This window comes from Triturus cristatus, chromosome 3_1 (assembly GCF_964204655.1).
Source record: "Triturus cristatus chromosome 3_1, aTriCri1.1, whole genome shotgun sequence".
Lineage (NCBI taxonomy): Eukaryota > Metazoa > Chordata > Amphibia > Caudata > Salamandridae > Triturus > Triturus cristatus.
In genome coordinates, this window is record NC_140583.1 from 565,348,985 (window position 1) to 565,369,787 (window position 20,803).

The following is a 20,803-nucleotide window of genomic DNA, read 5'->3' on the forward strand; positions in this document are numbered from 1 at the left end:
TTTTCGGCTAGAAATTGTAAAACCGTCAGTGATGCTTTTTCACATTCAGGTTCGCTTCGGGCGGTGATCAGCAGATCATCGACATATTGAAGCAGAGCAGTGTTAACTGGCATGTGTATACTGTCAAGTTCTCGTTTCAATGCTTGGCTATAGATGCTGGGGCTTTCTGTAAATCCTTGAGGTGCGCGTGTGAATTTAAAGCTACGTCCATTTAAACTAAATCCGAACAAATATTGGCTTTCCGGATCTATTGGGACGCTGAAAAAGGCATTCTTGAGATCAATTACAGTAAAGAACGTGGCTTCGGAATCAATAGCTGTCAGTAATGAAGAGATGTCTGGAACTACGGGGTATTGTGGTACAATACATTTATTTAATTCGCGCAGATCAATAACCAATCGATATACTGGGGGAGCCTTTGGATCAGTTCGTTTAAGAATCGGAATTATCCGCTGGTGCGGCTGGCACAAACTGTATAGACTGTTGTGGAGCTGGCATGGCCTGTGCATGCTGCGGTGCTCCTTGTTCATTCTGATCCTGTCTAAGTGGCCGTGGTCTTTCTTTTGTAATACCTGTGGCGATATTACGCTTCAGGACTGGGCAATCGTGTATGTAATGTCCTGGCTGTTTACAATAGTTGCATGTCCCTTTTACAGGTCCCGCTGAATCACCGGAATGTGTCGTACCCTTTTTATGTCCTTCAGCTGGAACTGTCTGAGAGACTAGCATTTTCATTTTTGTGTCTTTCATGCGTCTCTGTTCATGTTCTTGTTCTTCTCTAATCCTATTGTAATGATACTGTAACATTTGTAACATTTGTGATGGGGTATTACCTTGCCATGTACTCTCGAATTTTAATACTCTATTCTTCACTTGGGGCAAAGAATTTTCAACTAATTTTGTCACAAACAGATGTGGGTATGACTCGCTACTTGCTTTTATACCACTATTTATACCAAAACATTTTTCGAATCGGGCATAGAAATCACTAGTGTCTTCATCTTGCTTTTGTTTACAGGCTGAGATTGCACCCCAGTCTTCCTTTTTCGTGGTTAATAAACGTGGCAGTACCTGTACTAGTAAACCTGGTAGTGCTTTAGTTTTGTCCCCAAGCCCCGAACCTGGACCTCGGGCCTTTTCTTCATTTTCTAATGCTGTCCACTCTATCTTTTGGTCTCCTACCTCCCACTCTTTTTCCTTGAGTTTTTCATAAATGCCAGCAGGCATTAATACCTTTAATATTGTCATAATGTCGGGATAGGTATACTCTCCCATGAGTAGCATGTCTTTAATTTCTCGGTGGAAACCCGCTGGGTCTTTGTCATGACTGGGTACCACTTTCTTCATTTCTAACAATTCTATTTTAGATATGTGCGTATATACATATACACGTTTAAACTGATTGTCCTCACCCTTTATTGGGTGTACTTCTCGTAAGGGATTCTGTCTGTCCATGTAATACATCGGTCTTTCCTTGATGGGCAATGAAACATGTTCTGGACATACAAAAAGAATGTACTGCTTTCTAGATTCTAGTATTTCCTTAATTAACTTAGTACCTGAACCTTTCCATCTATTCGTGAGTAATTCAGTCAATATATCAGGTAAGGGACCAGGATCTGAATGTTGACTTTTATATAGTATAAGAAGTTGTTGAATCATATAAATCCCAGCTAAACGCTGTTCATCTGGGGTGAGGTTCAAAAATGTATGCGCTATTGCATCATCACCATATTTTCCGGGACTGTCAACGCAGTGAACGGCTGACCTGGCTAATTCTTGTTCATCCATAGAATCGAGAAAATGATAACCCCTTCGTTCTCGCAGTAATTTGTCAGCGGCTTGGAACGAATGCTCGGGGGATCTCATATTTATTATAGGTGTTTGGAAATTCCTGTTATTATCTGGAAATATCGGACGTATCGGATCAGTAAAACATCTGGTACTATTACAAGATCTTCCTCTACCTACATAGGCTATGGTTTCTGACTGTCTTGTGGACGGTCCTGATCCTTCTTCCTCCTCGTTTTGTTCAAACTGGTCTACCGTTAATCTTTCTTCGTGTAGGCGTTCTAATTCTTTACGGATCTTTCTGCACATGGCTATTATACATTTTTGCCTGTCATGTCTCCCTTCTGATATATTCTGGCTCCATCTGGTAAGAGTTTGCATTATTTCCGGATCTACCCCCGGTCGGTCTTGATTTCTGATCACACAATTTATGAGGAAACGTAACAGTTCCCCCTGTATCTCCACTTTCTGGTATTCCATAGCTCTGTTAATACATTCAGGGTCTCGCCCTGTTTGGACATAATGATATATATTATCTAGATGCATAGTAATTCCTGGTAACTTCCCTAAATACACCGCGGCTCGTCTGATACGTAATGATGCCATGATCATTTCGTCCTCTTTGCCGGGCACAGGGTCATATCTACAATCTATAAGAAGTTCCTTAAGCGTGCGGGCATTTATGAGTTTGGGGGTACGTGGATGTGCTGACTCTTGAAAGGTAAGTTTATTTATTCTGGGTGGCGTAGAAAAAATATTGGTAGCGCCTCCGGTAGCCCCGTCTGGAGTATCGGGCGTGAAAGGATTCGTAGAACGCGATACAGCAACTATAGGTGTGGACACAGCTATAGAAGTAGCTGTAGGAACAGATGTGGAAACGGACGTGCTTGCCGGAACTTGTGTCAGGATTTGATGCTGTAAGGATACAGGTACAGGATCTTGGCGTTGAACCTCCCCGGCCAACGGTCTATGTGGGGCGGGGTTAGCATACTCGGGAGCTGCGTCATCTAAATATGAGGAAAGAAAAACATCTTCTGCGGTTCTAGGATGCCCCTTAGGATGTACTTTTATTGGAAATAATGGGGGTGGCAAGTCTTTTGATATCCCCGCAGTAGCCTTAGGTAATCCCTCGGCCAGAAGGGGATACATACCCTTCATAAGGGCATGTCTTTGTCTGTCTACTTGTTCTGATTTTACTCGTGTACCTTCTTCAATTAATAGATTTTCTTGAACTTTATTTGAATTTTCTTTACTCTTCTCTTCCTGTCTACGTGCTTTTTCTGTTCGTCTATATGATTCTTTAAGCCATAATTCAATGGCGTCCTTCTGTGATTGTCTAGCTTTCTTTTTCCATAATTCTTCCTCTACTTTCACGATGCACTCTGCATCCCAGGTCCCAGCTGCGGGCCACCTCTGACTTTCTGGTAATTCCTTAGTGTAGTCTACCCATAGATCAAGAAATAATATAGCGTCTAGGCCGTGTTTATGATACCTGAAGTACCCTGGAGTGTCCCTAGGAGGAATGGGAACAGCTTCTTCGAGTACCCCTTTTCTAGTTGTGATCTGTCTTAATTTCGAAAAGAGCGGCATATTGAGAACTGGTCTGATACTTGATCTTGAACAAACTTAATACAATAAAACACAATAATGAACAGTCATTCATACCACATGCAGGACATATCAATACATTTAACATTTAACATTTACATGAGCAACGATGATGATGACGATGATCAAAAAAACTTAATCACTAAACATAATACTCGGCATTTAACGGAAATTTTCTGAACTTATATACTTGATACTAGATATACTGCTAAACAGTACAGATACACTGCTAAAACAGTGCAGACCGGATTTGTGTACCCAAACCCGTCTGGACCGGCACGATTTATGTGCACGCCAGAACGCCTCCCCAGTAATGGTACTCACCGGGTAGCTCGGAACGGAAGGCCTCGGAACGGATCTGAACTGAACTTGAACCGGACTGGACTCGACTTGAACACTTCGGAAACCGGACTTGACTTGGGACTTCGGAAACTGGTGGGCCTCTGTATACCTCGGATCTTGCTCTCTCAGCTAGGCTCTGGTCGGGATACTTCGCACTTCTCACCGCCTCGTCTGGGTGTTGATCGCAGCCTCAGTCGCCCCCGCTTGACCGGAGGGAGATACAGGAAATCCTGCTGGTACGCGTTGTTGTCCGTCTAGCTGTGGCAGGAGACCGGGCCTGCAACGCACCGCCGGCGCGTGAGATGAGAAAGTGTCCCTGTTCGGGCGCCATTTATGTGGTAAATAATTTAATTACCGGGACTTAATTTGATACAGAAACATAATAAAATAGCTCAGTACATAAGAGGCAGAATCCGTGGTATTAGAGGTTCGGAATGGGCTTTATTCCAATGGTCGATTATAATCGGTTGCTCCAGGTTCCATCACCACGGAGGTTCAGGAAGTGAAGTACCTACATTATTGATAGTTAATAACTTTTATACAATAGGCATTACAGCGAAGCAAATGCAAGAGGCGTAACAATTGATAGCAAAGATAACATTTCACGTGCGTAGCTGAAGGAGGCGTAATTGAGAGTAACAAGGAAACGTCATTGGTTGTGATGTTACATAGGGGTGGACCTATGAAATAATTTCGCAATGTCAGCAGAAATACTTTGCAGAGATGCGCGCGCAGCAGCATGACGTGTGATTGACGTGCAGCTAGGGGGTGAAGGGGACTTGACATTTAGCTCTATATGTGGCGACAAATGTCTGGAGGGTCAAGTCAACCTAATCCCAAATCATATCTAACATCCTATGTTTAAAGAACTATGTTATCCAAAAGAGAGGCCTTCTTGGAGTAGAATCTTATTCTATACTGACTATACTGACTGTTAGTGCGTGTACAAGCGTCTAAGTGTCTACACTAGATGCGAGGGCAGGAATCTTCCATAGTAACAGTGCTATGAATTACTTGCATAAAGACAGAGAAGCCGGGCCTTTGCTCGGTAGCTGGCAGAATGTTTACCTTAGCTACTAGACAGGAATGCATTGGGCAGGGAGCGGAGCAGATAATTTCCGAAGGTGAAATACAGTTCTTGGCAGGCAGCAAGCTGATGTCAGGCATCGTGAGCCGCGCAGAGGATGAGACAAAGTTCATGGTCACAGATGCAGGCTCGGACTGGAGCTTCAGAGACAGAAGGCAAGAAAAGCTTGATGACAGAATCAGGGCCTACTTGCCTGGACTGTAAAATGGCATAAGTGAACCATATAAAGGCGGTGGCCTTTCGTACTTAGGAATGGAATATCCGGCCCATTCATGGCGGATCTGAAAGAGGACATGTTAACGGTGGACGCACATGTATTTGCGTCTTCATAACTGGAACTGGAGGGAACACACATGTACTTGTAACATGCACATAGAACCGTTGGGGTCCAAGATAGGGGACATAACTGATCATAAAAATCCATATTTCCATCTCTGTCAGCAGATCAGACAGTCAGCGCAGTCCGGTGGCAGAGCACTTTGCAGACCCCATGGGCTGTAAGTCATGTCCCCTCACACTGGGCAATAGGCAGACGCCAAACAACACATGATTTGTCCAGGAAGGCAAGGTGGGCTGAGTCCGTTGCCATCCGTAATGATTGGTGCTCAGCTCTGCCTTCCTATTTCCTGCACCTCGAAAGGTTCCCATGCTGCGTGCAAATGTCTTAAGCATGTCCCTGCCTATTGTGGCCCTTGCCTTGTCTGTACAGTCACGCACATGCCAATAAAGTCTACGCAACTTCACTGGAGTCTAACTGTGATGAGTGTTGATTAGATTGACCACTCGTGTGCCACAATGAGCATCATCCCTACACAGGGAGGGTCTGACTGACGCATGTACAATGGGAGTGGGTCCCCTTTGACAGCTCCACCTCTGTCAGCCAGACATTCTTTTGGGATAGTTGCTGGCAGACCTGTGCACTTACGTGTCTTCAGCAATGTGGGTATGGTGTCCAACCTCTGACCATGTGGAGCAATGTCATAAATCAGAACAGAATGTATCCACACAGATGTGTGTGAGTAGGTTGGGACGTGAAGTTCTGTTGTCACTTGTAATGTAGGACACCACTCCTGTCCTGCTACCGATTTGGTCATTCCTACACACAGCCCTATTCAATACATGGATGTGTGCCTACGTTGGGGGGTTGTGAGATTGTTGTTAATGTGCAATGGGGACACAGCTGGCACTCACCTTCACAATCATCCAATTGGACACGTTTCTCAGGGATAAACATGCGCATTGATGTCATTCACCAGGGTGTACCTTCTTGTGCAATCATTGTCCCTACATCCAGCCATACTTTCATACATGAGTGAACATATTCATGACACATCTGTGTGATTTCGAATGTTTTATTCACATTCTGGTGAATGACGGAGCAGGAGCTGTACATGGTCATCCAAGCCCACATAACATGGAAGCCCAGTGGTGGGTAAACCAGAGTCCTTTGGGGATTTGAAAAGTGATTGGGAAGAGGGAGAGTGCATTCCACAGCAGGATTGCTGTGTAATTGTCAAGCAGTGGAGATGTGGCAGTCCATGTCGGGGTCCGGGTGGATGTCACAGAGTATTCCGGGGGACAGTGGGAGGTGTTGTCCCAGGGCATGATGCATAGGGCTGAACCAGGCAGGAACATGCCATCTGGTGGTGATGGATGCTACTACCTCCTTCCTCACACAGTAATTACCATCCACATCTTACTCCTCTGATACTTCTTCTGTGTCCGGTGTGTCCGGTGTGTGTGGCAGTGTAATGGCTACATCACTGGGTGCCACTGACACATCAGGGTGCGAAGGTGATGGGTCTGCATCACTGTGTGCCACTGACACATCAGGGGTCGGAGATGTGCGTGTCGAAGTTCCCGCTGCAGTTATCTGGGACTGGCTCAGTGGCGGCAATGGCAAGATGATGAACCTTGGTCATGGATGATCCCAGCCATATCTTGCTGGTGTTCAGCCGTGGCAGCCATTCTTCCAGCCTGCATCTGCTCCATTGTCTCCATTGTCATCCGCATCTGTGCCAACTCTGTGCTGTCATTGCTGGTGCCTGTCTGACTGGACAGTTCCTGTATCCGAGTAATGGCCCCAGAGAGGTCAACGAAGGATTGTCGGTGAGGATTGTGCGGACAGGGGGTGTCCGTAAGGGACTGTACGTGTCCCCTGATGGGACTCAGACACCCACGTATGGCCTTAAGTTTGGCTGCCACGAGCTCGAAACCCACCCGCAGCTGATCCGCCAACTCCACCTGGCAACCCAACACACGGCGTTGAAATTCCATGTGTTGTTCGCGGGGGTCCTGGGAGAAAGTCGGGTTTGTGTGTGTTTCCTGCTGTGTGGTCTGTGCAGGTGGTGGGGTCACCTCAAGGCAGCTGGCCTGCCCTGCTCCTGAGGGTGGGGTTCGGGGGCTGTCCATTATCCGTTGGAGGGTGGCTTGACATATGTGCAGGTTGTCCTCTTCATCATCACTGATGGGATTTGTGTTGATTGTCCCTCTGCAATGTTAAGGGGAGATGCAGGTTAACAGAGGTTCCCCTGTATGTTGATGCTTTGCAGATGTTTACATACAAACTGCATGACAATGCACAGTGGGATTTTCCACTACATGACGGATGTGTGGTAGTACCCGTAAATTATCATCACACAGTGTCAGTCAATGCCAGATGTGAGTGGCCAGTTACTACGCACAAGTGGAATGTTTGTGTCCTCTGTCTTGTGGTGTAGGTGTTGCACTTTAAACCACATTGCCATCATTGCTGATGTTCTGTGATTGCTATGTGTGTGTGCTGCATTGTGGGGGAGTTGCTCCTGCAGCTCTGATTTTGTGTACCCTTTGAGGCGGTGTGCCTTTGAATTGTGTGCTTTTCGGGGGCTGAAATGTTTGCGACTTGGGTCATATGTGCTCTTGGACAGATGTTGTGGCCTTGTGCATTGTTCGTCTACTGCGTGTATTGGACAGCATGGGTTGTGGGTGCACGTGGATATGTCAGAGTGTGACCTGCTCCTTTACGGATGTGATCCACACTGGGCCACCTCCATGTTGATTTGTGCACCATGTCATGTATTTTGGCTGATGCCATGCTATCGGTCATGCAGTGTCACTTGCATAGTCAGTGTGGCTCACACAGCCACTGCTTTTCTGTATTCATCACATGTGCATGGCTCGTTTGTGTTGTTGGTGATTTGGAGGTTGCCCATATGTGCACATGGTGGATGGGGGCCTACTTGGTGTTCCTATGTGTGTTGCAGTGTGCCAAGGGTGTCAGGGACATGTTCCAAAATCATTGTGGGTGTGCAGTCTGCTACATATAATTGTGCATGTGTACCATTGTGCCCATCTCCCCCAGTCCCCCAGTCCCTGGTGGTTACTCACCCTGTTGCTGTTGGGTCAGGTCATTTCAAGCTGTGTCCATGCCCCAAAAAAACTCCTGCCACTGTCTCCACACTGATGACTGTGGCCACCATTTGCGCCAGCTCTTCCAGCTCCTCCTGTGGCACAGGAGGGCCACCTCCAGTCACCCTTGCTGCCTTCCTGTTGGCGGCGAGTTTCTCCTTGGCTTGGCTGTGCACTTCATGCCAGCGCCTCTTGAGCTCCTCCATTGACCTACTCGACACTCTGAATGCATTGATGTTGGTGACGATGGACTGTCATATTTCCGTTTGGGTTGCCAGTGCGGCAGAGGAGGTGACGAACAGTTGTTGATGGTGTTCTATCACCTCCGTGATGATGATCCGGTCTTCCTGAGCACTGAACCCCTTCTTCCTCTTCTCCTTGGCCTTCCCTGAACACAGGGTTCATGGTTGGTCCTCTGTGGGGCTTGTGGAGTTCGGCTTGTCCTCTGCACTCGGTTCGGGTGCATCCATGGTGCTATGCAGTTTGAATAGGTTTTGGTGGGGGGTTTTTGTTGCGTTTATAGTGCATTTTCCCGCATAATGCGTGGGAATTGCAGACCTGTCACTGGTTTTCGCTTATTTTGGTATCGCGCTTTGTGTCATCGCAACTTTTTGGGTGTTCGTGATTCGCATTTTTTGTTTGTCACGTTGGTTTTTATGCGGTCATTTGGCACATTATCCTGCTGCTATCGCATGGTGCCCCCGGTTGGGAATTGGACATTACGACGGTGTTATTTTCTCTCAATGGACTGCGATATGCAAAGTTGCGTTAAGCTAAATTTGCGATGGTTATCACACGTTCTTGAGAATATGCCCCAATGTGTCCATCTGTAACGAAACTCGTGCTCATGTAAAGCACTCTGATGCCCGATGTCTCGGGTCTAGTTTGCACTTTGCACTATATAAAACTAACAACAACAAAAAAAGAGAACTTTTCCTAATGCAGAAAACCCTTCATCCAATATTAGAAGCTGTGACTGAAAATAATAGCCTGAAGAAGTCTCATAACAACCAACAACATGGGATCACAGAAGAATTCAAACAAATTAATTATTGCATGCCCACCTTGGTGCGGCTACTACCAGAAAAAAGGTATTGACACCAGCCACAGTCAGTGAGTTAGAACGTCCACAAAATGCAAGCCTCCCAATTGTATATATTTCAAAATGTCAAATGTTGGTGATAAGGAGGGGGCGGTACAGTGGGACAAAGAAGGACTATTTACCTCAGCCTAGAAAAGTGGGAAAAACACAAAAAGCTACAATAAGAAAGGAGTGGCAAAGTGAGGAAGTGAGAAAGGGCAACATAGGGCCCTAGACAAAGAGATCAGGCCAAAGGTTGAAATGAGAAATAGAATGAGGGGAAGTGAGACCCTGAGAGGGGTTAGAGTCTCAAGTAAAAGGGTCACCCTGCAACTGCAACCCCGAAGGCTTGTGGGGACAGAGTGACATGGGAATAACTGACATCGAAAGAGAGAAAGGCACGGTGAAGGGTGCTGATCCAAGTATAAGCAAAATGTGCAAGGCCACCCTAGATCAGCCTGGCAGGAGTACAAGCTTAATAGCTCCCAGAAGAGAGATATGTGGAAAAAAATCCAATGGAAGGGATAGTCTTTGGGTAAATTTGGAACCCTGGAAGTGGGAAAAGGTAGGAAGAGTGAGAGGAATTTAAAGCCTCTGAATCGATCAAAACTGTTTAGACCAAATGTCCCAGTTTATGTGAGATTGCATCTGGGGATATAAGGTAGATGGGGTTTACAACAAATCGGAAAGGGCAAGAGGTGGAAAAGGCCCTTTTTTTATTAGAATTTGTGAAACAGATGGTGGTGAGCACAGAGGGAGAACTAGAAAAGGAGGGTGTAATATCAGTACAGACGGATGAGTTGGAAGTAGAGGGGAAGTATCCTAGGGACTATGAAACTCTGACCTGCCATGCGGGTCTATGGCTGGAACAAGTACAGTATAGGCCTGCAAGGGTCCGGCACAGAAAAACATTCACGGATAAAAGAGAGGGTGGTCTACATGTAACTATAGCAAGCGCCACCAAAGAATTGACGCTGTGGAACCGTTTTGAGCCCCTACCTGATTAAAGGTTAAGATATGAGGGTAATAGCTTGGGGGAGATGAGTGATTTGGACTAGGGGTCGGAGTCTTCATTCAGCCTGTCAGTTTTAACGTGGAATATAGGGGGTTATAAGAAACTCCAAGCCCATGAAAGCTTTAATGAGGTGTTGAGAAGTTATGAAATCATGTGCTTACAGGAAACCTGGCTTTCACAAGGACCCAAACCTGTAGACAGATTTTTAATGCTTTCCAAAAATGCTGTCCACCTGGGCCGGGGTCGGCCCTCGGGGGGGAGAGGGATGATTACCTTGGTTTCCACAAAAAAAGCTAGTAAAATTATTAGGTTGAAATTAAAAAGGCGGTGGCTACAGGCCAGTCGATAGAGCTTTACAGCTGGCCCCGGAGGAAAAGACAATTGTGGTTAATATATATATCTCACCAGCAAGTATAGTGGATTATGGAATCCAGCTCGGACTGCTGGAACAAGATTTGGAGTCAATCATCATAGCAAAGTCAAATCAGTTGGTAAAGGTACTAGGGGATTTTAATCATAAATTAGACCCCGTTTCACATGATAAGATGTATAAGGATCTACTGGCTGTGACACGGGCAGTTTTTCCCAGATCAAGTGGAATACCTTGCAAAATTGCTATGGTCCATAGGATTGTTTTGTGTTAATGGAGGGGTAGAAACTGGGGGGGCGCTAGAGGGCGCGCGGCCAAGATGGCCGTGTTCGAGTGAGGCTCCCGAGCTGCAGAGCCGTTATCCTTTGCTTCTCCTACCCGGGATGTGCCCCGGGGCTGCTGATGCTGCCTGCTTCTGCCCGTGAGGTCCCGGTGGTCCTGTGGGGCCCGAATTGAGAGCGGGGGTGGCCTCCGACTACGTGCCGCCCCCTTGGTGACTTGCCTGGCGAGCGGTGCGGGACGAGCTGGAGGCGGCGCCTGGCCGCGAGAGTCACTCTACACCGCGGCTTGCCACGAGGAGGCTGGGCCGCGCAGCGTGTTACGGATCGGCGGCTGGCTGACTGGCGACCCGCGAGGGGTTCCCACGCAACGAGGGGACCCGGAGGGGCTGATGACCGGCTGCACTGTGGCCCTGCCTGATTAAGAGCGCCGAGCCTGCAGGCGCTTGCTGTGGTGGTCGGTGGCGGTGGCCGTTACGGATGGGCACGATGGTGGCAGACATGGGATCCTGCAGCGCCCGAGAGCCCGGTGAGTGACCTGGTGAGAGACCCCCCTCTGGATACGAGTTTGTGGACGGGAACCTGGTGAACGCCTGGCTGCTGCCCTCGGGGGCAAGGGGGACTGCTGTGGTGGCGGAGGCAACCCTGGAGAGCGTGATGTGGCCCTGAGAACAGTGCCGTGGGAGTGATCGGACGGACAGGACCAGCGTGAGGAGCTTGGGGGACTGGCCGCTTGCCTGCTGCTGGGTGCGTTGCTGTGGTCTGGCCATTGTGGACTAGGCGGTGCGCGGGCTGGGGGATGGCCCTGATCCCGACGCCGGCTGTCGGTTGACCCACGGACCGCGACGCACTTCCCCTGCCAGTGATGCTGCCCTGCTCCCTGACCCCCTGGCATTGGCCCGACTCGTGGTAGTGGGACTGGGCCCTTTGCTACCGGCATCTGGAGGTGCCTGGAGTCCTGGTCGATCTCGCACACCACTGGACTCTCCGAATGCCGTCGGCGCAGCAACTGGCCATGGGACGGCTTCGGAACAAGCACGCCGAGACCAGGCTGAGGGCGGAAGGTCCTGACGTGGTGCCGGGACGCTCTGCTGGGACTGCGGCACCGCCTGCGTCGACTCTGGAAGCCAAGATGGATGCCATGCTGGCAGCGGTCGACCGACTGGGCAACACGCTGGAGCAAACTCGAACCTCCCTGGAATCCCGGATTGACAAAGTCACGGTTGACTTCACCTTGCTCCACGCCGACCATCGCAAGCTGGCGGACACCGTTGCCAGTCACAGTCAGGCGCTACAGGATGTTCAGCCGATAGTGCGCAACCACTCTGCCACTTTGCAGGACCTGATGGACCGCGTTAACACTCTAGAGGACCGTGCAGAGGATGCAGAGGGCCGCTCTCGGTGCCAGAACATACGAGTCGTGGGTCTGGTGGAGGGTGAGGAAGGTCGACGACCGGAGCAGTTCGTTGAAGGCTGGTTGCGGGACATCCTGCCCCCGGGGGTGCTCTCCCCGCAGTTTGTGGTGGAGCGGGCGCACAGAGTGCCGATGCGGAGACCTGTCCCTGGGGCCCGGCTGCGTCCTTTCCTGTTTCGGCTCCTCAACTACCGTGACCGAGACGTGATCCTCCGGGAAACAAGGAAAATGGGTGCCCTGACGGTAGGGGGTGGCACAGTGATGCTGTTCCCGGACTACACTGCGACCGTTCAGAAGCGGAGGAGCAACTATCTGTAGGTGAAACGCCGACTCCGTGAATAGCAAATCTAATATTCGCTGCTGTTCCCCTCGCACCTCAGGGTGGTCACGAAGGATGGGACACGTTTTTTCGACGCCCCGTCTGATTTCTGGGACTGGCTGGAGGAAACGGGCCAACATGGTGGCCCCAGGCCCGCGGACCCGGGCCCCGTGGGGCGATGGGAGAAACGACTGAGACAACGGAGACAGAGGGACCGACGCAGTGGAGCGGGGCCGAGTCCTCCTGTGGCCCCGAGTCCAGAGAGGATGCGTGTGGAGCGGCTGGAGGCTCTTGAGGCGGTGGCCACCCTGGGATCTGTGAGCAGCCAGGGGGACGTGGCGGCTCGCACACACAGTGACACTGAGACTGACCAGTCCTCCTCCCCGTCCATCATACTTTCGGAAGACCAGGTGTTGCCGGTGGTGACTCCCCAGACGGCCGACCTTCTGGGGTGAACTCTTGTCTGATTGCACTGTGTTCAATGCAGGTACCGTGAGGTGGTGGGCTGAGTGCTGCGGACTACTCTTGAGGGGAGGGGGGTTTCCTGCCTCTGTTGCCTCCTGGATTGTGGCTCTGTGGCTCTTTATGCTTACACGACTGGGCAGGTTGGGGTGCCGCGGGGGTCACGGGGGCTGGAGGGACAGTGTGGGTTCCCTTACACGTGGGACGGGGTCAGGAGTCCACGCATGTCTTGGTCGCAGGGGAGCGGGGTGGCGGCGATGCCCACACACATTCCTCTGGGGAGCGGTTGAGCGACTGGCGGCCCTATAGGCACACGAGGCTCTGACGGGGGTAACATGGGGCTCTTGCAGACCGGGACCAGCAGTATTGCCCTTTGGCCCCCACTAGCACATATTTGGCCTGGTAGTTCACAGGCGATTGAGTCTTACATGTTTGGACGAATGCCCGTTCTGGGGTTTGCCCTTGCGGTTATGGAATTCCTCTCGTTAATCTTACTTTTACCTTTGTCTATTCACACTCTGCAGTGTTCTGCAGTTTTCTTTCACACTATGTTCTTGCAGCAGGCGGTCTGGGCAACAGTGATCTTGGTCCCCTTCCTCCCCCCGGCTGGCCTGCTTCGGCCTGTGGGCCTCGCGTTGTCCACACTCAACACTGATGGCTGACACTGCAATAGTCACATGGAACATTAGAGGCATGCACACACCGGCCCGCCGATACTCTGTTTTTGCCTACTTGCAGCGGCATAGGATAGCGGTGGCCCTTCTCCAGGAGACACACATGACACGGCCCGAGTTGGACAAATTACGCGCTCAGTGGAGGGGGCAGCTTTTTGGGACCACATATTCTGCGCATGCTCGGGGTACGTTAATTTGGGTTCGGGCAGGTACACCCTTCACATGCTCCGAAGTAGTGATTGATCCTGCTGGCCGATACACGTTGGTTCGGGGGAGGCTCAACGGGCACTCTATGCTCCTGGGATCCATCTATGCCCCGAACGTTGACCAACCGTCGTTCCTAGACCAACTCTCGGTGGCCTTAACCCCGTATGTGGGTCTTCCCTGGTTACTGGGTGGGGACTTTAACGCGGTGTTGGACAAGAGCCTTGATAGATCCTACCCGCCGCTCCGTAGCACACAGGCAGTCTCGAACGCAAGGAACCTTACTGATTGGCTGTCGCGATGGGCCCTGCATGACGTCTGGCGTACCTTACACCCCACTGACCGACTCTATTCATATTATTCGGCGGTACATGACCTTCACGACCGCCTTGACAGGGTGGTGGGTTCTCCTTCTCTGGACCCATTGACCCACTCGGACCACAATCCTCTTAGGCTGCGTCTCTGCTGGGACCTGGGGAGGCCCCCCATTCCCACATGGCGTCTGCAACCGGCTGCTCTTGAGGACGCGGAGTTTCGAGCTTCGCTCGGCACAGCGGTCGAACAGTTCTTTGATCTCAATGAGGGTACGACAGGGAGCGCGCTGATGGAATGGGACGCGCACAAATCTACCATGCGGGGACATTGCCTAGGGGCGACAGGGAATATTCGTAAGCAGCTTACGTTACTGCTCACCGCTCTGGAATCGCGGCTATTGTCGTGTGAACGCCATGGTGAGGGAGGAGGTCGAGACTAGACCCAGCTGGCGCAGCTCCGGGCACACCATGCTGAGCTGCTGGAGAGATTGCGTTGCCATAACTACGCTACCCATTCGGCTCGGGTCCACGCTACATCTGATAGGGCGGGGCGGTTGCTGGCCTGGTTGATCAGGCAGGAATCGGGCTACGCGCCAATAGCCTCCATCCGGGGATCGGACGGGACGCTGGTGCACACGCAACGGGAGATCCATCAGATATTCACGGCGCATTACAAGGCCCTGTACACTTCAGTGGGGCGCCGACAGGCACAGGATCTCGATCAGTTTCTAGGGGCCGCCTGCCTACCCACGATTCCGGATGCCCATCAGGAAACATTAGAAGGTCCCCTCACGCTGGAGGAGATAGGGGAAGCTGTGGCCTCACTGGCTTCTGGCAAGGCGCCTGGGCCGGATGGTCTCCCGGCGTTGTACTACAAAGCATATCGGGAGTCTCTGGTGCCCAGACTGCACGCGTTATATCTCACGGCCCTTGAGGAAGCTACCCTGCCCGCCTCCATGAGAGAGGCCTACCTGATCTCGTTACCCAAGCCAGGGCGTGACCCTACTAACTTGGGGTCCTATCGCCCCCTCGCCCTCCTCAACACCGATTATAAAATCCTGGCCAAGGTTCTGGCGGAGCGGCTGGCCTCCACTGTACCTGTGCTGGTGCACAGGGACCAGAATGGGTTCGTGCCGAAGCGCAGCACCTCGCTTAATCTCCGCCGGTTCTTCCGCGTTGCCGCGCATGGCGCACAGCATTGGCCGCGAGTGGGCTGTTTAGTATTAGACCTTGAAAAATCCTTCGATTGCCTTGAATGGGGGTACCTAGTGGCAGCATTGTCGCACTATGGACTAGACCTCGGGTTCCTACAAATGGCGGCGCTTCTCTACAAGAATCCTGTGGTCCGGATGAGAACTGGCCCATACATCTCTGAGGCCATTTCGGTCGGCCGAGGTACCAGGCAGGGGTTCCCTCTTTCGCCTCTCCTTTTTGCGCTTGCCATAGAGCCCTTAGCGGCCACCCTGCGGAGGGTGTTGACGGATGGCATTCCCATGGGCGATGCAACACACCAGGTCTCCTTATATGCGGATGACCTCCTGGTCTTCGTAAGGGACGTGGCGAACATTTCAGGGGACCTTGAGCGAGTTCTCACGGAATTTGCAGCGCTATCCGGGTTGAGGATGAATGCGGCCAAATCGTGCCTTTACCCGTTCTGTGCTGATGCTCTGGATCCCCGGTTTCATCTAGGGGGTGTGCCTGTCAGGTGGCATCCGGACACCTTCTGTTACCTGGGCATCCGGGTGTATAGGCAGCCAGCTGACCTGGTGGAGGGCAACTTGGGCAGGGCGGTAACGGCGATCAGGGCCCAGATGCGTTTCTGGGGCACCCTCCCTCTCGCGGTCACAGGCCGCATTGCCTTGGTCAAAATGGTAGCTCTACCCAGACTCCTCTACTATTTTGCTAACTTGCCGATCTACATTCCGGCGTCCTTCTTCGCCACCCTGGAGCGCTCCCTCCGGGATTTTGTATGGGGTAACGCACGCCACAGAGTGGCACTCTCTATGTTATACCTCCCCACGGGTCAGGGGGGACTCGCAATGCCGTGCTTTGAGCACTATCACCTAGCAGCGCAGCTGCAATGGGTGGCCAGGTGGTTGGCCGATAGGGAGAGGGATGACACGGGGTCCACGGAGCCGCCGCTCCCCCTGGCGGATATCATAGCGTCGTTCCACCCGACGGCCAGAATGGTCAAGCCGGGTCCCCTCCTTGTGGCAGTGGCCTACACGTGCTATCGGCGTGTCCTTTACTTGACCCGGTCGAATGTCCCTTACGCTCCCGCCATGCCGATTGAGGGTTCGCCTAGTGGTCGGGGGATACTGCGCTCGACGGAGCTTACGGAATGGCACGCGGTGGACATCTGCACACTGGGGGACCGCTACCGCGATGGTCGGCTTATCCCGTTTGCTCAACTAGCGGAGGAGACGGGGTTACCAGCCGGTCAGTTCCTCCGTCACTGCTCGCTGATCGCGACATTGATGAACCGGTGGGGAGCTCTTCAGGAGGAGCCGGCACAACACCTCATGATGCAGTACCTCCATGTCATGGGACGGGGCAGTCACATGATTCGTTGGTTCGCGGCCTCCCTGTACACACAGGTGGCGACCGACCTGTCTCCTTTGCGTGGTAAATGGGAAGCGGATTTGGATCGCCCCATGGCTGACAAGGAATGGAGGGATGCACTACGGGGGCCAACGCGGGTTCCCAGGAACTTGCGGTTTCGCCAAATTCAGTACATTATACTACACAGAGCACATCTCACTCCTGACTCTATCAACCGATATTTCCATCGCGCGGATGCAGACTGCCCACGCTGCAAGGCTCTGGATGCTGGACTGGTGCACATGTTATGGAGTTGTCCAGCACTAGACTCGTATTGGCGGACGGTGCACGGAGCGTTAAGTAAATGTGCCGGCCCGCTGGCGCCGCGGGAATGGCCGGCCTGCTTGCTACACTTGTTTCGTAGAACTCCCCCCACGAAGGTTGCCTGTCGCTTCCTCGACCTGGGTTTGGTAGTGGCGAAGCAGATAATCACCAAGCGCTGGAAGGCAGCTGAGCCCCCCCGAGCGCAAGCGTGGCGGAGTTCCCTGCTGGTGTGGGTGGGGGCGGAGGGTACGGCCCTTTTGCGGGAAGAAACGTTGGGCCTTAGGCGCACACCCATAGCGAACCAGTGGGACGTACACTTGCAGGCCCTGATGCAGCTGGATGGGGATGCCCTGGGACTCTGTGGGACGAGTACTGTGGAGGCACTCCCTGAGGAGGAGGGGAACGGAGGTGAGCCCAGGGGGTCTAATTTGGGGACTGGTGTGGAGGCCCTCATCGCACCGGGCAGGTGTGCGGACATTGAAAATTGCCTTTAATGGAACTGTTTGTACCGGGGGGTGGGGACCGGGTGGGGGGGCTGGACTGGGAGAAGTACCTTGGGGATCATATGGTTAAAGACCGGACCTTCTGCTGCTGTTATGCTGGGGCTTCTGTTGTTTTGCCTCTTTCTTTTTGTTGTTCTATGGAACTGTTTAAATACGGGCGGTGGTCCTGAGACCTATAAGTTTCATATTGCTTCGCACATGGGGGTGGCGTTTGATCCTGTTGTTCGCTGTACTCACAATTGGCGGGGACTCCTCCGAGTAACTGACTCATTACCTGTGTGATATTTCATTTATGCCATGTGCTATGTCTATACTAACGAAATGCCAATAAACAGATTTCATAATAATGGAGGGGTAGAAACTGACCGGCCTGCAAACCGGACATTCCAAGGAGGAAATCAGGTCTGCCTAATCAATTCTGTTTTCATAAATACCTGGCATTTTTCCAAGGTGGAAGGAATCGAAGTGTTGTGATCATTGGCCCCTACAGGTAATATTTAGAGTTGAAAAAAGAGGCCATCGAGATAGAGTTGCCTCGCTGCAGGTAGAATATCCTCGACGTGTCACTACCTGTATAACTGAGGCCAGTTTGAAACTGCTCAATAATGGGAGACTATGCGCTGAAAAAGGTATAAATAGGTGGTGGAGCAGGTAGTAAACTGATTAAGGGTAAAACTCAAAACAGGGATTGTGACCTCAGAAAGGGAACATGATAAGGTGGGAAAGGGTAATGGCTGGTTTAAAAAGGATTATTGGAGTCTAAAATTCAGGGTCCAAAAATGGGAAAGATTATTGAAGAAAAGACAGTATAAGGGAACAATAGAGAGTCTCTGCTGGGCACAACTTGAGAAAAAAATAATTTGAGGGAAAGATAATTCAAGTTTGCACGTAAAAACTGGCAAGTTGTGCTTGAAGTAATAGGCACAAATAATATGAGGAATTTTTGGCTGCTGGTGCATGAGGGTAACATGCAAGGTGAAATGAGGTGTGTAGTAGGGGAAGATGATAGGATTAACCACCTAAGAACCCTGTATGATAGCAACAAGACAGATGAGAATCTGAAGAGCTTTGCCAAAGCTGATGCAGATTTTTAGTCGTACTTCTCCTTTCAAAAGATAAAATAACTTATACATTCCCTAAAATTAACCTACCTGCAGTCAAAATAAAAAATAAGGTGGACTGGTGGACAAATCTGTTTTATGTCACTTTCCAAAACGTCTTTGATTCTGGGTGCCACCCAGAGAGTTGGAATGGGGCAATAGTTAGGCCAATACATAATAAAGATGATTCCACACAACCAATATCACCTAATTAGCTGACTGGATGTGGGCAGGAAATTACTTTCTAAAGTATTGTTAGACTTGATGAAATCGTTGGTAGAGCAAAACAATGTAGTCCCAATGGAGCAAGTTGCTTTAGGGAAGCCCACTCAACAATAGATCACTGCCTCAGTCTATGGGCACTGCACAGAAGGCAATTGGATTACGAGGCAGGCTATTTTGTTGTGGATTTCTCGTCAAGCCTTAGACTTAGTGGATTTTAAACTACTTTGGGATATGCTAGAGTGGCTCGGTATCCACAAGGCTTTGTACTCGCTTGTTCAAGAATTGCACAAGGCAGAACTTGGCACGAGTGATCTCTGATGGTCGTGGGACCTTATCAAAGAGAATCCAGATAAGGGCTGTGTCTGGCCTCCCTATTGTTCTCCCTTCTCTTGTCACACCTACCAAATACACTACATGAAGCCGGTGGTTTATGCCCAAAAATGAGCAGGACCCATAACTCTTGCCTATTATATGCAGACAGTTGCAGCCGGCACCAATCGGGGATGGTGGCTGGATGGAGGATTGGGGTGCCGGTTAAAGGAAAATTAAACTAATGTAAAAAATAATGACAAAAAAACTGTACAGTACCACCGCATCTCTTCTCCGTCTCTCTTTCTCGGGGCTCAGCACCACCGAAAGGATCAGGAAGCACACCCAGGCTTCCTAAGCCAATCACAATGCTGCAATACAACGCTATGATTGGTAAGTCACCTCATTAATAACTCCGATACTAAATTCGAATTTTCGTTGCCCTCTGCACACATATGATGTTGCATTATAATGCAACATCATCACATTAAAAGATGGCGCTCCAGATTACAAGCCGTACCTTCACGAATGCCGTAGACACGTGACTGGCATCGCTAGCCTTTTTAAAGATGGCCGCGGACCACAACGCGAATATATCGCGGTGGGAAGAATTAGCACCTGGAATTATCCTGAGACTGTAACCTTTCGAATCTGAAGTAAGTGACTGAACAGCAGGCGGCCCTTTGACCTGTGTTAACGACCTTCAGGGTCTCTGCTTCTTTGCTTTGAAACGGGGCTAACCCGTTTCTTTATGACACCGTTCTTTGTACTAATAATGACCGCAAGAACTTGGAATTTTCCCACGCTGTATATCTGTATGTCTGTAGACTCGAGATGAGTTGGACTCGTTTCACCTTATGTAGAGGCCTATATAAATAAATGTTTCAAAAAAGAGAACTAAGAGTACAATCATTTAATTTCCAATTTTCTCTTGTAAAATGTATCAATGCAACTATGCAGTATAGAACCTTCTCTGTGCATTGTGCAATTGGTTTATGAGGAGCACAATTATTTCCCAAGAGAATTAAACTAATAGCATGTCAAGGGCTAAATAATAGCCGGTTTTAGCACATATTGCCATGTACACTATGTAATATTGGTACTTAATCAAAACAGCTCACAGGCATTCATAATTATCTCTCTTCTTTTCTCCCGTCTCTTTTTTCTTGTCTGCTCTTTGCCCTTTCTCCTTTTTTCTCCACTTCTCTTTCATTTTATGCCCTTTTTTCTCTCTTTGCTTTTACCTTGTCTCTTTCTCTTTTCTTTTCTTCTGTTCAACGTTCCGGTGCAGAGGTCTGACCGAATGTATTGTACAGTGACCGTGAATAGTGATATATGAAGCTAATGTATTGTGCTGCATCCCGAACATTAAGGTATACATTTGACCTTACCTAATCACTATATCATGCTATACCTGCCTTCCTGAGGTAGGACTAAACTACCTCATCTGTG